At 56.3% G+C, this 15,470-nt stretch overlaps 1 non-coding gene across 1 annotated transcript; it reads left to right on the top strand.

The window, feature by feature from the left end:
- The first annotated feature begins 9,434 nt into the window (after positions 1 to 9,434).
- LOC113613342 (U6 spliceosomal RNA) lies at positions 9,435 to 9,540 on the top strand. Its single transcript, XR_003430196.1, has one exon. It is a non-coding gene; the product is annotated as a U6 spliceosomal RNA (small nuclear RNA).
- The last annotated feature ends 5,930 nt before the right edge of the window (positions 9,541 to 15,470 follow it).

Raw genomic sequence — 15,470 nt, 5'->3', positions numbered from 1 at the left:
AAGAAAACAGGTAAAAAATCTTATGACCTGGGTTTAGGCAAAGAGTTCTCTGATGTGCCACCAAAAGCGTGATCCAAGAAAGAAAAAAAATCGATACATTTGCTTCATCATAATTAAAAACTGCTGTTCTTTGAAAGACACTGTTAAGAAAAAATAAAATAACAAGTTATATGTTGGTAGAAAACATTTGAAATATACATATTAAAAAAATAAGAATTGTATCCATAATATATAAAGAACCTCATTACCCTCTAATAAAATAAACAGCCTAGGTTTTTTTAAAAAAATGAGCAAAATAGTTTAATAAACACTTCACTGAAAGGGCTAAACCAATGAAAATAAACATACGAAAAGATGCTTAACATCATTAGTGATTACGAAAATTCAAATGAAAGCCACAGTATATTACTCCACACTCACTAGGAATGGGCAAATTTAAAAAATAAAAATCTGACAATACTAAGTGTTGTTGAAAATGTGGAGTAACTAGAATTTTCATATATTGTGGATGAAATGCAAAACGGTACAGACACTTTGGAAAACACACGGCTTTTTTTCTTAATAAAGCTAAACATACACTTACCACACAACTAGCAACCTCATTCCTAAGTGTTTTCATAAGGGAGTGAAAACGTAAGTTCACACAATGTCTTGAAAGCAAATGTTAATATCAGCTTTATTCATAATATTCAGGCGCTAGACGTGACTCAAATGACCATCAGCTGCTGAGTGGATCGACGAATATTGTCTCTTCCTAAACTGGGACTCTGCTCTGCCACAAAACGGGAGAAGGGATGAACTACTGATCCTTGCAGCAAACTGGTGCATCTGAAAAACATTATTCTCAGTGAAAGAAGCCAGACACTAAAGATTACGTACATACAGTGTGATGCCATGTATATAAAATGTATATAAAACTTTAGAAGAGGCAACAGAACGGTAACAGAAAGAGAGGCGGTGGCCGGGTCCAGGGTTTGGGGAGGGGACTGACCGTGAAGGGCCAGGAGGAAACTTTTGGGGGATAGAATGTCCTGTTTACTGATTGCAGTGATGATTTCACAACCGTAAAGCTGCACTTCCCCAAAACTCTGAATGTTACAGTGAAAACTGTCGAATTTCCTTACACATAAATTACTGTCAATAAAGCTGATTTTTTAAAGCAGTAGACTGTTTATAGCTTTTTCCCAGCAAGCTCTCTTGGGACACACCCCTGGGGAGCCCTGGGCCGACGTGTGAGAAGCCCCTGTGCCTGAGAGGTCGCGTGGAAAGTCATAGGGAGAGGCCTCAAAACTCCGCCTTCTCCACTGCGGCCCCAGACCCACGCCCGAGGATGCCTGTGGGTGACGCCGCCCCGGTATTTGAGCTGTGCCCATGGATCCCTGCCTAAATTGCAGGTTTGCCAGCAGAATCCACGTCACTGGTTTAACCCACCAAGTGCTGAGGTGGTTACACAGCTGTGGATGACTGGGACCATTGGGGAAGGTCTAGCAAGTGAAAACCAGCCCCACTGCTCATCAGCGTGGCCACAACGCCTTCTTTGTCTCAAAAGTATCACTTCTCACCCCTCCACCCTGACCTAGAATTACAGCCCCGTGAGTGTTCGTATTTAGTGCAGGCATAAGGCATGAGACCAGACGTACAGATCAATGGAATAGAATTGAGTCCAGAGATAAACGCACGTATTCATAGTCAATTGATTTTTGACCAAGGCACCAAGATAATTTAATGAGGGAAGGGACCCTCTCCAACAGACGGTGTTGGGACAACTGGATACTCACATGCAAAAGAATGGAACTAGACTCCTACCTCATATCATACATAAAAATTAACTAAAAAACTAAATCGACAACCTGATGTAAGAGCTAAAACTATAAAACCCTTAGAAGAAAACATAGGAGTAAATCTTCATGACTTTAGATTAAGGAATGAATTCTTATATAGAAAAGAATGGAAAACAAAAGAAAAAAATCAGTAAACTGTACTTCACCAAAATTAAAAACTTTTTTGTTTAAAATGACACTCTCAAGAAAGTAAGAAGACAACCCACAGAGAAAATATTTGCAAATCATGTATCTGATAAGGAACGTAATACCTACAATATGCAAAGAACTCTTACAATTCACTAACAAAGACAAAACCCTAATTGCAAAATGGTCAAAGATTCAAACTGTTATTTCTCCAAAGAAGATACACAAATGGACGATAAGCAATGAAAAGATGTCCAACGTCACGAGTCACCAGGGAAACATACATCAAAACCCCAGGAGACACGAGCTCACACGCGTGAGAACGGCTGTCATCAAAAGACAGACACTAAGTATCAGCAAGGCTGTGGGGAAACCCAGAGCCCTCATCCATTACCCATCAGAATGTAAAATCATGCAGCACCTTCGGAAAATGGGTTTGGTAGTGCCTCAGCGTAACACGGAATTACCACGTGGTCCAGCAAGCCCACTCCTAGATAAATCCCAAGAGAAACGGAAATGTACTTCCACCAAAAACGTGTCCAAGAAGGCTCATAGCAGCACTATTCACAAAAGCCCAAAATCGGCACCACCCAGGTGTCCACTGACACGGATTTCTCCCTGACCAAACTCCGCTCCGGGTCCCCTGCAGGCCTCGCCTTTGGGGCTTCTCCGTTCACCTCTGCCTTGTCCAAACTGAGCAAGAATCCTCATGCCAGTTCGGTCAGAACCCACCAGATCTGCTCCCCCGCAGCATCTAATCGGGATCCTCACCCCCGTCTGCAGGTGATGTCTGAGCGCCCGGCCTGCCTTCAGCCAGGATCCCAGCAGGTTGGTTTAGCCGGAACGCCCATCAGCCCAGATGTTTCCTTCTCGTGGTTTTCTGTGCACAAACTCCCACCGGCTCCTAGGCTATAAATTCCCACTTTTCCTTGTTGTATTTGGACTTGAGCCCCTCCCCCTCCCCCACTGTGAAGCCGCACAGTAGGTGGTCTCTGCACCTGCAGTGGCCCTGAATAAAGGCTGCCCTTCTGTGCTTGAGCAGGTGTCATATATAACCCCCCAGCGGACGCGGAGGTCGGCACAGAGCGGGGTAGCACTCACCGCAGAGTGTTCTTCTGCAGTAAAGGAATGAAGGTCCGATTCCTGCTACAGCAGGATGCACCTCGGAGATGTCAGCTGCATCAAAGTAACAAGTCACAAAGGCCGCACATTGTGTGACTCTGTGGGTAGGGACCATCCAGAAGGGGCGGCTCTATGGAGACACAAAGTGGATGAGGGCTTGGCGCGGCTGAGGGAGGAGGCAAGGGGAGTGAGGGGCTGTGAGAGCAGGGCGTCTGTCTGAGGGTGATGAAAATGCTTCAGGATGAGATTGTGACGGCTGCACACCTCTGGAAGTGCACTAAAAACCACCGGACTGTGCACTTTAAATGGGTGAACGTATGGCACGTAAATCAGATCTCAAGAAAGCTGTTTAAAAAAAACCCTCGTTGAATAACACTCGTTAAATTAAAAAATATTTATAAACAGGAACTTTTACAGCTTCTTAAAAGAATACGAGTGTTTCCCAAATGTTAATGTGTGTTTTGCAAAAACAAAGAAGAGCTCCATGCAAGTAGGATCAGGAAGTGCTGGTTCAAAATGGCGAACAGGCGCGTCTGCTGCACGGGCGCGTGGGCTTCAGGGCGGCTGCGGGCCAGGTCTTTTCCACAGAACGTGGTGTGGGTAGTTTTGCACAAAGACGTGTAAGTTCACCACTGGGGACCGGGAAGACGGGGTAGGGGGGATGATGCTTTTGCTTTTCGCTCACGACAGGCTGAGTTCCTTTCCCAGGAGGCAGGCTGCTGAGGCCACTGGGCTCGGACACCCTCCCTGGGCACCTCGTCTGGTCTCCACGTCTGTTCTCCATACTGCTGCCAGAGCAAACCACGGCAGGCTGAAGTCCTGTAAGTCAGGTCAGAGGCAGACATTTCCCCTTGTAAGTACAAGGCCTCTAGAAAGCGTCAAATAGTAGAGCTCGCCTGCAGCCCCTGGCATGCTTTCGGCGGAGGTGCCACATCCTCCCTGCCTCCCTGCCCTGTCCTGCCCTGTCCCTGAGCTCCCCCGCGACCTCTGAGGCCTCCCTCGCCACCCTCATCCCTTCAGAGACTGCTCTGCGCCGCGCTGAAGCGTTAAGTGCGCTACATCGCGCCTCCTGCCATCCGCCAGGCTCAGAACGCGGGTGAGGGCGGCGCCGAGGGCGCCTTCCAGCTGCAGAGCCGTGGGAGCCACAGAGCTGCCGGGAGGGCACAGAGTAGTAGACTCTCCAGGGGAAAGGGAAGCGGCGGCACGGGATCGCAGAAACGAGCTTCTGCGGAGTTTTGAATGCGCGCGAGCAGCCGAGCAGCAGGCTGCAGAGTGGCGGAGAGGACAGAGCTGGTCTGGCCCCTGGTGCAGCCGTGCAGACAGATGGGCAGACCAGGCCTCCAAGGGACAGGTCGCTGTGTCCCAGACAAGCCTCCAGGGCCAGAGCAGGGGGACGTCCACGCCATCCCCATCCAGCAGAGAGGACCCACGCGTCATCGGGCTGGCCGGTGCCAACTGTGGACCAACCTCCCTGCTCCTGAGGGCGTTCAAGACCCCAGGCTGCCGGAGTCACGGTCCACGGGGAGAAGCTCTGTCTCAGATGCTGGGAGGACCATGGACAAAGCGGGGGAGCCGGACTCTGAAACGGAGACCCGGAGCAGAAGCCCCCGCTCACGTCCGCCCCCGCGAGCTGGCTGCCAACCCCGGGGCTTCCAGGGGCCTCTGAGGACATCTGCTGAATGGAGGGTGGTTCAGAGTTTAAGTGGACACGTCTTGAGTATGTCCTGAACCGCTGTTAATGGAGTTCACTTGAAGGGAATTCAATTTAAGTCAAGTTGGCAAAGATTTACTGAGTCCCCACTCCAAATAGGGTTCTGAAAAGGCCGGGACAAACAGCTCTTAGAGAAACGTGTGTGCTCGTGGACTTCAAAAGGCTGTTTTGGTGTTAGGAGTAATGGAAAACTTGTTCTCACTTGTCCAAATAATCAGAATTAATTTAAGATTCGAAGGCAAACTGAGTAAACTGGTAAGCAGGAAACATGGAGAAATAACTAACCATAACAAGACATGCAGTTACATTTAACTCATGCTAAGTTAAGAAAGAAAGGGCTTCATCTAGGAAGCTAAGTAATTCCACAATGTTAGTTAAAAGTGCTGCTTTCGTGCGGCTCTGAAGAGCCTTCCCGTCACTCCCCAACTCACCCCTCACCAGGTCTGCTGCCTGGGGCTCTGACGTCCCGAGGGAGGGGAACAGAGGGCTGTCGGTACCACTGACCACAGAGGGAGGGACGCAGGGGCCGGGACCCCTGTCAGGAGGCAGGATGACCTCATCACTCATCTTCTGAAATTCATTTGGAAAAATAATCTTGAATAAAAAACGTCTCATTGTCCAGTTTAGTTCTTAAATACGAGGCATCTTTCCTCCCACAGATGGTTAAAGCAGAGACCGCTCAAGGCAAATCTGCTCTGACGGGTGAAGGGCAGGGCCCGGGAGCGCGTGCACGCATGCGTCCCAGCCTCCATCCCCACCCCCGGCGGCACCCACACTCCATCGGAGGGTTGCCTCCCCCACTGTGAACGGTCCCCCAGGAACCCGGCATCACCCCTGCCAAGGGTCAACGGGCCAGTCCTTTAGGATGTGCTCTCCTCGGGCCTGGCGGCACTGCGAAGGGCTTCCAGCCCTGGCTTCCTGGCAAGACCGCCGAAGGCCCTGCTCCGGGCGACACCCTGGGACGTGGGGTTTCTGTCCTCCCGAGTCCATCCTTCCATCCACTCCAAGACACTGGGGCCCATGGGCAGCCGTGCGAGTGAGGCTGGAAGCAGGTTTTTCACCCCACAGAGCTTGAGGGGCAGGAAGAGACGCCAGGGGTGATGGGAAAGCTTGTTGTTTTGATTATGGTGATGGGTTCATGGGTATTTGTGCACATCAAGCTGGTCAAACCCCACACTTAGTTATTATACTTCTTTTACTCCCCGGTGACACTGTGAAGGCTGGGGCAGTGGGATGAGAAGGGAGGAGAGGCCGGCTCCACAGACCGGAGACTCATGTCTCTGTCTGGGGTTCACGGGCATCATTCAGGTAGAGAAGCAGGCATCTGAGCGGCTCTTCTTTCTGTCCACATCGGGACTGGCAACGGGATTGCAGACTCTGCTTGTAGCATCAGCCCAAGCGCAGAGGCAACCACTCAAAAGCAGAGCAATTTCGGGGACTGGAACGTTTTGCCTTTTGGAGGATAGAAAGGGGCTGGAGGCCCAGCTCGAACATGTAGGCAGCCGGCGGGGAGAAGAGGAGGTGGGCTGAGCAGGGAGGTGCAGACAGAGAGCTTTCGGGTCCCTGAGCTCGTGGACAGGAAGTGGGGTCCCAGCAACAGCGACACAAAGATGGGAGTGGTCCCCGAGAGGCCACTGACAGGGCCCACACCTGCTCATCTGTCCTTAGCGGGGGTCTCGGGGGTGGGGGGAGGCCGACAGAGGTGGGGTGCAGTCTGTGCCGATGTGCATCTCCGCCCGCCCGCTGAATGGGGCCGGGGCACGAGCGTCAGCGTCAGCAGCCCTCCGCTCACGCACCGGCTGGGCTGAGCCACCAGCGCCTAGAGACACACGGTGCGGCCTTATTGATCCCTTCTTCACCTGCTCTGTGTTGGATGTATTTACACCCCCAGCTGATTTCTGCCCTTCTTGGGACCCCAAATCATCCCCAAGAGCCCAGGTCTGGGAGGCGGAAGTTGCACTGAAGCATGTGGGAGCCTGGCGACGGTGGGCAGTCCCGCCCGCCTTGGAATCTCTTCTGTGAAATGTGGCATTTACCTATAATTTATGCACAGTTGAAGGTGTGAACCCAAATATGAAAGACATAGAGCAGTATCCCAGCTCCCAGGAAACATCTAAGATCACTCACTCTTCACTTAAAAAAAAGTTTGGTCACAATGAGAAGCCCTTTCAAACACGCTGGTGTCTAAGAGCGCCTGAGAATCTCACAGATCTTCCCTGCTACCCGGCATGAGTTAAGAACGGCAGCCTGGTGACTGCTGCAGGGAAGCTCCGCGGACGAGCAGCCTGGACCCCAGCCGCCCAGCACAGGCCGTGCAGCCTCGGGCTGGCCTCTCCTCTCAGGGTGAGGGGGCTTCTCCTTGAAGGAACGGGAGCCCCGCCAGCATCAAACGAGGCCGTGTGCACAGTCGCGGGACAGGCGCCTGCGCAGGAAACGTGGCCTCTTTCTCTGAGCCCTGCCCGCCGTTCCTCCTAAAACATCCCCAGTTACATTTTTCTGGTGAAGAAATAAGCAGTGATGACTATTTTTAATTTAAAAGAACTTCTCAGACGATAGTGCGGAAGCCATTAAATTCACTACTTACGGCCACTGCTGATTTCATTGATAGTTTGTGTAAAGATTGAGGAACAGAAAACCGTCTCCAGCACACGGCGACGATCCCCATGAGAACAGGCGTGTGGGCCGGCGTCCACCGGGTGGAGGGCCGGGTCTCATGGCTGGTCCCCCGAGTGTGCGAGGCCCGTGGCAGGTCCCCGAGCGTCTCGGAAAGCGGGAGGCTCTGTGACCCCCTTCACGTCTGGTGGGGGCAGAGTCAAGAACGGCTGTGTCTCTCTAAACTCCTTCTACAAGTTCTCCCCAAACCAAAATACCGACAGTGGGTCCTGGGGGGAAAGGTGAGGTCATGGTTCATTTTGCACAGACGCACAGATGCACACACATTTTTACCTTCCAAATTCTCTGAGAAAAGTGTACATCACCCTCACGGTCATCCAGCCAGAGGAAGGAAAGAGGATTCCAACTCTGTCAACAGTCAGGGCACAGACACGCAGCTACGTCTGCGTACACGCATGTGAGAGCGTGTGCCCATGAATGGAAGCAGGTAGCTGGGAACGCGGCCCGTTCTCAGGGCTCGGCGTGTTATCGCCCTTCCGTGACGCGCACTCCTCGTCCAAGCCCACCGTCGCCCCTGAGGCAGATGCGCCCCGGCGGGGGCGGGCCGTGGGCGCCCGGCTGCGGCCTGGGGAGCTGAGGCGGGCTTCGGAGGACAGAGTCGGGTTGTGCCCGTCTCTCTCGGCTGGACCTGGCACCACGATGGGCACTTACAAACGGGAGCGGGTGAAGGCGACCGTCCGTGAGGGGGCACAGCCGGGCGACTTCTTCCACCTCGTGAAGTTCTGATGAATAACACGCCCTCTGTTTCCTGGAGAACAGAGGCCCCTTGGAGAGCTGGCCGCAGGAAACGGCCTCCGCTCTGCTGGGTGGATCTGACCCAGGTCCCAGCTCACGGCTGGCGGTCGTGTCGTGTCGTCTGTAATCCTGCGGGTCTCCACGTGGAGGGTGTCACACGGGGCCGTCATGCAAGACTATTTCTGCCTAGAGCTCCTCCCCATCTGGGTCAGCGGCAGCTCTGTACCCGAGTCCTGTTGGGCGGTCTTCCCCCCTTGGTCTCTCCGTCAGGCCCACCCGCCCCAAGTTTAGCCCCTCCCCAACCTGTCAGTGTTACTTCCAAAAGGCCCCGAGAAGCCTCCCCTTCTCTCTCTGCAGCCTCCACCCTGATTCCTGCAGCTTTGACCTCCCCCAGACCATCCTTAAGGAGCTCCCGCTTCCTGCCTCCCCTTCTGTGACCCACGACGTGCACGTGCAACCACAGTCTGTTTCCTAAAAGTTACGCAGGCATGGCCGTCTGCCTTCTGTGTGGCCCTCTGTACTTAGAACAAAGTCCAGATCCCAGTGGCCATGCAGGCCTGGCCCGCCAACATCTCCAGGCTGGCCAGGTGTCCGCGTCCCACCTTGCTCTCTGTGTCTCTCCAGCACACCTGCTTCTCTCCACCCTGGTGGGCCCTCTCGTCCCTGAGGGGCCAGTAAACGTCAGTTCCGTGGAGGGCCCTCGACCTCACGCAGGCCCCGGTATGAAGCCTGTACTGTTAGCCACACTGTTACAAATGTGTTTGCTTTATTTGCCTAACGTCTACCTCTCCCGTTGGACCAGCAGCTGCAGCCAAGGTCTGAGCTGTCCCCACTGTGAACCCAGTACCCTTCCCAGCACTTGTGCTTGGTGAGGGGTGAGCGGTGACGGGTGACGGGGCTGCAGCATGGTGGACCCAGAGCTGACTGTGGGCGGGACGCTTCCCTGGCAGAAGCTCAAGGTAGAGCTCAATTCCGTAAGGATGAGAAGAACCGACCGACCCTCTCCAAGGGTGCACATCATATTATGCAAAGTCTTGAACCAAGCAACAAGGCACTGTGGTTACGACAGCAGCACTTGGGTGCACTGCTCAGGACTTGGGTGTATCGTCTCAGCTAATTTCCAAGGGACCCTGTGAGGCCAGTGTGACATAAGGCTCACAGTGAGGAGACACTCACAGGTGGGTATCACTGACTGACAGTCACAGATGCCTGAAGAATTTCCGAAGGCGCTCGCTTCGACTGCACATAGGCTAACATTGGAACGATACAGAGAAGATTAGCAAGGTCCCTGGGCAAGAATGACAGCAAATTCGTGAAGTGTTCCATACGGTGAGTCCCCTACATACGAACCTTCAAGTTGCGAACATTCCAAGACGGGAACGTGCGTTTGCACGTCCAATCACGTAAGTTAGTTCACGAGTCTGGAGTACGTTGTCACGTGCGTGTATCCTCTACAACCGGTTGTGCTTTTGTGTACTTCACTGTACAGTACTGTATAGAGTACCGTAGCACAGTATCTTTATTTCCAGCCCAGGATGTCCGGAAGCAAGTGTAAAAGCAGTGGTGATGTAGCTGTACTGCTGAGAAGCGTCAGGGATTGGAGGCCCAGAGAAAGGACGAAGGGAGACACGAGGAAGAAGAAGTAACTGCAGAACTGAAGAGAGTCACGACGCAGGAAACGGCAGGGGACTTTCTTTAGTTGAGGAGGCACTGTTAGCTTTCGAGGCACAGGACCCGAACCTACAACAGTGCACAAAGTTTGCAGCAGCCGTTCAGAATGCAATCCAGTGCTACCGTGTCATCTATGACGAGAAAAAAAGAGCTACTACCCAGACATCACTCGATCGTCTTTTCAAGAGGGTGGATAGAACTGAATCCAGCAAGGAACCAGAGCCTGTGCCGTCAGCGTCAGGCGTGAAGGAAATGGCAGCTCGCCCTCCGTCTCCTGTTGCTGACGACCCTTCAGCTCTACCGTCTCCCACCTCCCCTCCCTCCTCTAGTCAGTAACTCTTCCTGCCTGTGCCCTCGATGCCAGCCCCTGGATGCCAGCTGTGTACTGCACTGCTGTACTTTTCAAGGGACTGCACTGTAAGATTAAAAATGTTCTCTTTATTTTTTGTGTTTGTTTTTTATGTATTATTTGTGTGAAAAGTACTATAAACCTATTACGGTACAGCACTGTATAGCCGACGGTGTTAGCTGGGTACCTAGGCTAACTTTGTTGGGCTTATGAACGTGCTCTCTGAATGAAACATTTTTATGTAGGGGACTTACTGTTATTTAAAAAAGAACTTCTGAAGGGAACTGATGAGGTGCCCCCCCCTCAGCCCGAGGCCGTGTTACTGTGTGTTCCATGCATCGTCCTTTTGTCCGGGGCACTTGAACTTGAGTAGAGATAAATTAAATAAATCTTAAGAGATAAATTTGATAGCTTTGTACATATAAATAGATCTGCTTTTCTCCAAAGCAGCTTGACTGTTTCCTGGGTGTCAAGGCAGAAAGACAGGCACAGCAGGACCAGCCCCCAGAAAGCTCGCATCCACCAGGGGGTGAGCATGTGAATAAAGGATTAAAACACAGCGGGGGACACCCAGGAAGGGCCAGCCAGGGCTCAGAAGTGGGCAGAGGAGGGCAATGGACATTAAAATTCAGCCAGTCTTCCGCTATCCTTTCTTCTCTACAGCGTCCACTGTTTCCTTGGGGGTGATGTACCCTCTCGCTGGGTGAGTCTTAGAGGAACAGTGGATCTGGGTGCCTGCCCTCCCCCCAGAAGCCTCAGCACCAACTCCTTCTGGAGTGCAACCCTGCCCCTCGAAGGGTCAGCATTGGACCGTGTCAGCCATGCCCAGGGCCGTCGTCCCCCTGCCTCTGGGTCAAGGCCACCGTCCAGTCTGCTCTCACCACAAGACGGCCCAGCTCTCCGGGGCTCGGGCCCACCTCCTCCCAGCTTCCTGTCCATCCTGTGACTGCGAGTGTCCCACCAACAAATTCCTTTTCACTTTGGTGTCTAAGTCGTCTCCGTTTCGTGCAACTAAACCGTCTAATTATTAAGGGGGCTGAGATGCGAGGAGGATCTGGGGAGGCCCGCGCTGGAGCAGGGCTGTGCGGCGAGGGCACGGGGAAGGTCTGTGGAGGAGCCGGAGGAGGGGCGGGACGCGCCACGGGAGCCGGAGGTGCGGGGGCGCGGGGGCGCGGGGACGCGGGGGCGCAGGGGCGCTCCGGGGTTGGCCTGTTTTCCGTGGACGGCGGGAGGGAGGGGCCACGCTGGGCTCCTTTCAGCTCAGTGTCGGTGCTTCTCCCCCGGCCACCTCCCAACAGCGGCTCTAATCCTTTGTGCACTTTTTCCAGCCTGCAGGAGATTCTCTCCATAAACCCCATTTCCCTGCCAACAGTCATGACAAACGGTAGCCAGCCTTGCTCCCAAGAAATGACGGCTGTGGGGACTCCCTGGCCGGCTGCACATGGAGCTGGCAGGGCCTTGTGCGGCCCCCGCAGGGCTGTCGCCTGTGCGCAGCCCGCCTTTCCTGTTGGCCCCTCAGCCGCCCCCTCAGCTTCTGGGCTCCCTCCCACTCCCCACAGCACCCCGTCCCTGCTGAGCATCTGGAAGGCAGGTGTGTGGACAGGCCTGCACCTGCGATGAGGGGACTGCACAGGCGCGAGGGCCACGGAAAACGGAGGCCGACCCTCTGCAAGGACCTTAAGGTACCGCCCCATCTGAGGGGTCTGCGGTGGGCGCAGGGCTCCTTCCTCACCGCCCCGTCTGAGGGGTCTGCGGTGGACGCCGGGAGCTGGAGGGCTGGGCGAGGGGACCACTGTCTCCAGGGAAGCAGGTTAGTGGAGCTGGTGGGTTTATGTGCTGTTTCCGCGGCGGCCCACAGGCTCCCTCAGGGGCCACCGCGGTTCTTGAGCATCTGGGCCCAGCCCGGCGTATATGAGGCCCAGACCCTGGGCAGGGCTCCTCGAGGGGCGGGTGGTTAATTATGTGCTGCCGACCCCAGGCCCCGACCCTGCCCCTGGGCTGCAGCTGCTTGTTTTCAGCGTTTCTCTCAGGCTGAACGCGAACAGCTCGTCTGCACACCAAGGCAGACCTGCCGTGTGACGGGCTGAGGGCCTCACGTCGGGCCGGGCAGCTCGCTCCCCAGGCCTCGGAGGGTGCTGGCTGCCGGGTGGGGGTGGCGCCCAGGCCCCGAGCGCGCCCGCCTGGAGGCCCTGTGCTTCCCGCTCCTTCAACGGCGGAGCCGCGGCGGCCTCAGGCCCTCAGACCCCGCGACAGCCTCCTGCTTGTGGGGCCTCTTGCGCTCGCTTTGCTCTGTGGCTTGTGATGCGTGTGCCTGGCGGCGATTCTGCGAACAAGCCCTGGGAGCTCGGAGAGTTCGTCTCGGACCCGCCTTCTCCCTGGCGCCCGCAGCACCTGCCCCCGAGTGCGGTCACCTCTGGAGTGAAGGCGACTCGGCCCCCCCAGCACGGGCCCTCTTCTGGGGGCGAGGAGTCTCTCCCTCTCTGATGGACTTTGTCTCCAGCAGCTGCCCCGGGCCTGGATCCCAGCGCTGCCCCGAGCTGTTCCCAGAGGCTCAGAGGGACTCCTGTGACCCTGCGTCTGGGGCTCCCGCCACCTCCCCTGGGCCAGGAGGCTCGTGAGTGGCCCCGGCGTGATGCCCCCCCCCCCGCACCCCGCAGAGGGTCAGGGTGCCTGCTGTGATGCTCTGATGAGGCCTAGGGACCTCATCCAGGCCACCCCGGTTGGTGAGTCCTCAGCGACTCCTCCCTCCCTCCCCCCTCCCCACCCAGTGTCTGGCTTCGGGCTTCATTCAGAGCAGCCATTCTCCTCGGCTGTCAGGCTGCGCCGGTTCCGGGCTCCGGGGAGAAGGGCCCCTCTCGTGGGGGACGCCCCGAGCCCCAAGAATGGAGGAAGCAGGGCCGCAGGGACAGGGGAAGCTCATCCTCAAGGGCACGGCCTGATTTTCACCTGACCTGGGGGTGACAGCACGTCGAGACACACAGGACAGGCACATGTGACACCAGCACAAGGACTGAAAAGCGGGCCCCAGGAGACTGCAGGGTGGGACCTCCTTCTGCAAAGTCTGAGGCCAAGCAGAATAGGTGGCGATGGCTGGGGCTTGTGTGTGTGTGAGGAGACCGCGGTGGGAGCCAGCAGGGGCTCAGGCGGACACCCCTCACTGGCCACGAGGGACCCTGGACTCTGCCGGCAGGCACACAGGTGGCCTTTGTGTCACTGACGCAAACGTGCAGTAAGAGTCAGGGGGAAAAGGCCACCGGGAAGGGCCAGTGACCCCAAGCTCCTGCCTGTGCTTCTCATCCCAGGGGGAACTCTTTACTCCCAGGAACAAGTTTGGGATTTATCCCCAGGTAGGGTGGCCACTGGCCAGGAAGCTGGTGGGAGGTTGCAGCTGGGTCCCAAAAAGCACCGCTGTTAGCTCCCGGCCCAGCGGCACGTGGAGGCTGCAGGGAGTGTGCGGACGCTGGGGGGCCTGGGAGCGTCCAAGCTGCTGGCCTGTGAAGGCTGGCAGCAACCAAGCCCCACACGGAGCCCCAGATGCTGTAGCAGATGCTAAGCCACAGCCCGAGGCCGTCCTCAAGCCTGAGCCTGGGTGGCCAGCGCATTCCCGGGTGGGCTGGAGCACGTGTCCAGGGCAGAGTGAGAGGAGCCCTGCGTCTGCAGAGCCGAGGTGGAGTGGGCTGTGCCTGGGTTGGGCCTGGGATCCCCTAAGCAGTGTCCCAGCCCCACTGGGACCATGAACTCAGGGCCTGAGGCGCCCGAGCACCGACGTGTGCGGTGGGGCCTTTCCGAGAGGCAGGGCCCTGGGGAGGCGACGGGGCACGGGGTGGGGGGCAGGGGACGGAAACCACTAATTCCAGAGCAAGCCCGGTGTGAGCACACTTCCCAGAGTCGTGTTTATTCTCCGGGAGTGAAGGCCTTGGGCTCGGGGCTCGGGAGCCTTCAGACGTGGCCCCCGGAGGGGCTGCCCCAGGGGACAGGTGGCAGGCGGCCACGCTCATCCTGCGCGCACACCACCGCTCCTCAGGGGAGGGGCAGAAATGCGGGCAGCGTCTCAGACCCTCTGCCGGGTCTGCTGCTTGCCCCGGTCCTCCCGGAGGGCGTCCTCCCCTGCTGTTGCCAGCCGGTCATCCCTTGGGCCCGGGGCGGGGGGCATGGAGCCACTATCCTGTGTCCCCCTTCACCCAGCTGCCCCCAGGCTGTTGGGCCTGGCCACTTTGCAGGTCTGCAAGGTGGGCTGGCCGTGGCCCTGCTCTCGCCTCCCCGGGCCCCCAGCTCCTGGCCTCTCCTTGGCTGTCCTGTCTCCATCCAGACAGGAAGCCTTGGGTTTGCGGCAGCTCAGCCTCCGTCTTTATGGGCAGCGCACCCGTGCCCTGCATTTGCAGCCACGGATCCGGGTCCTGGGTGGGCAGGCAGCCAGTGAGCTGACCCTGCAACCTCTGTTCTGATTCTCTGCGTCTTCCTGTTTGTTTTTGGTGAATGAATGGAATCTCAGATGATTCTCTTTTTTCCAGCACGCAGACGTGGTGCACACTGGGCGCGTCTCTCTGCTGCAGTGTCGGATCCACGCCGCTGGTGACGGTCACGGGAGCCCTGAGCCCGCTCCATGGCCTGTGCCTGCTGTGAGCCCATCCCTCCTCCCGGCCCGTGGCCTTCCTGTCCAGGCAGCAGATGCGCTCGGCCTCGTGGGCTGCCCAGCTCTGCTGTCCTTGAAGCAGCCACAGAGGGGCCACGCAGGTGCAGGACTGAAGCTTTGCCAACAACACTTCATTAGTGAAACACGTGGTTGGCTGGTGCCAGTGTGTCCACACCCGCATGGTGGTGGGCATCCAGCTGTGACGCTGAGGCTGGGTCTCTGACCGCAGGCCCAGCTCCCTCTGGGGGCTCACAGAGCTGAGCGGGCGTCCACGTCTTGTTTTCAATTCGTGCCATTTGTGGTCCCATGGGTGGCCCGTGGCCTGTGAGGTCGGGACTCTGTCTCAGCCGTCCCAGCGAGTTCCCAGCCAGGTCTCAGGCAGGGAGCGCCTGTAGTTTATTTCTCATGCCCGACAGGTGGGACCAAAGCTGGCCCAGGAGACTTTCTTCCTACAGATCCAGGACATAGTCTCTGCTCCCAGCACATCACAGGCACTTAAAAAATACAGGTTTATGGGCTTCCCTGGTGGCTCAGCGGTTGAGAGTCCGCCTGCCGATGCAGGGGACACGGGTTCGTGCCCCGGTCCGGGAGGATCCCACATGCCGCGGA

This window comes from Aethalodelphis obliquidens, unplaced genomic scaffold, assembly GCF_003676395.1.
Source record: "Aethalodelphis obliquidens isolate GAN/ISIS:26980383/991018 unplaced genomic scaffold, ASM367639v1 scaffold3, whole genome shotgun sequence".
Lineage (NCBI taxonomy): Eukaryota > Metazoa > Chordata > Mammalia > Artiodactyla > Delphinidae > Aethalodelphis > Aethalodelphis obliquidens.
This window is presented reverse-complemented; position numbering and strand designations above follow the sequence as displayed.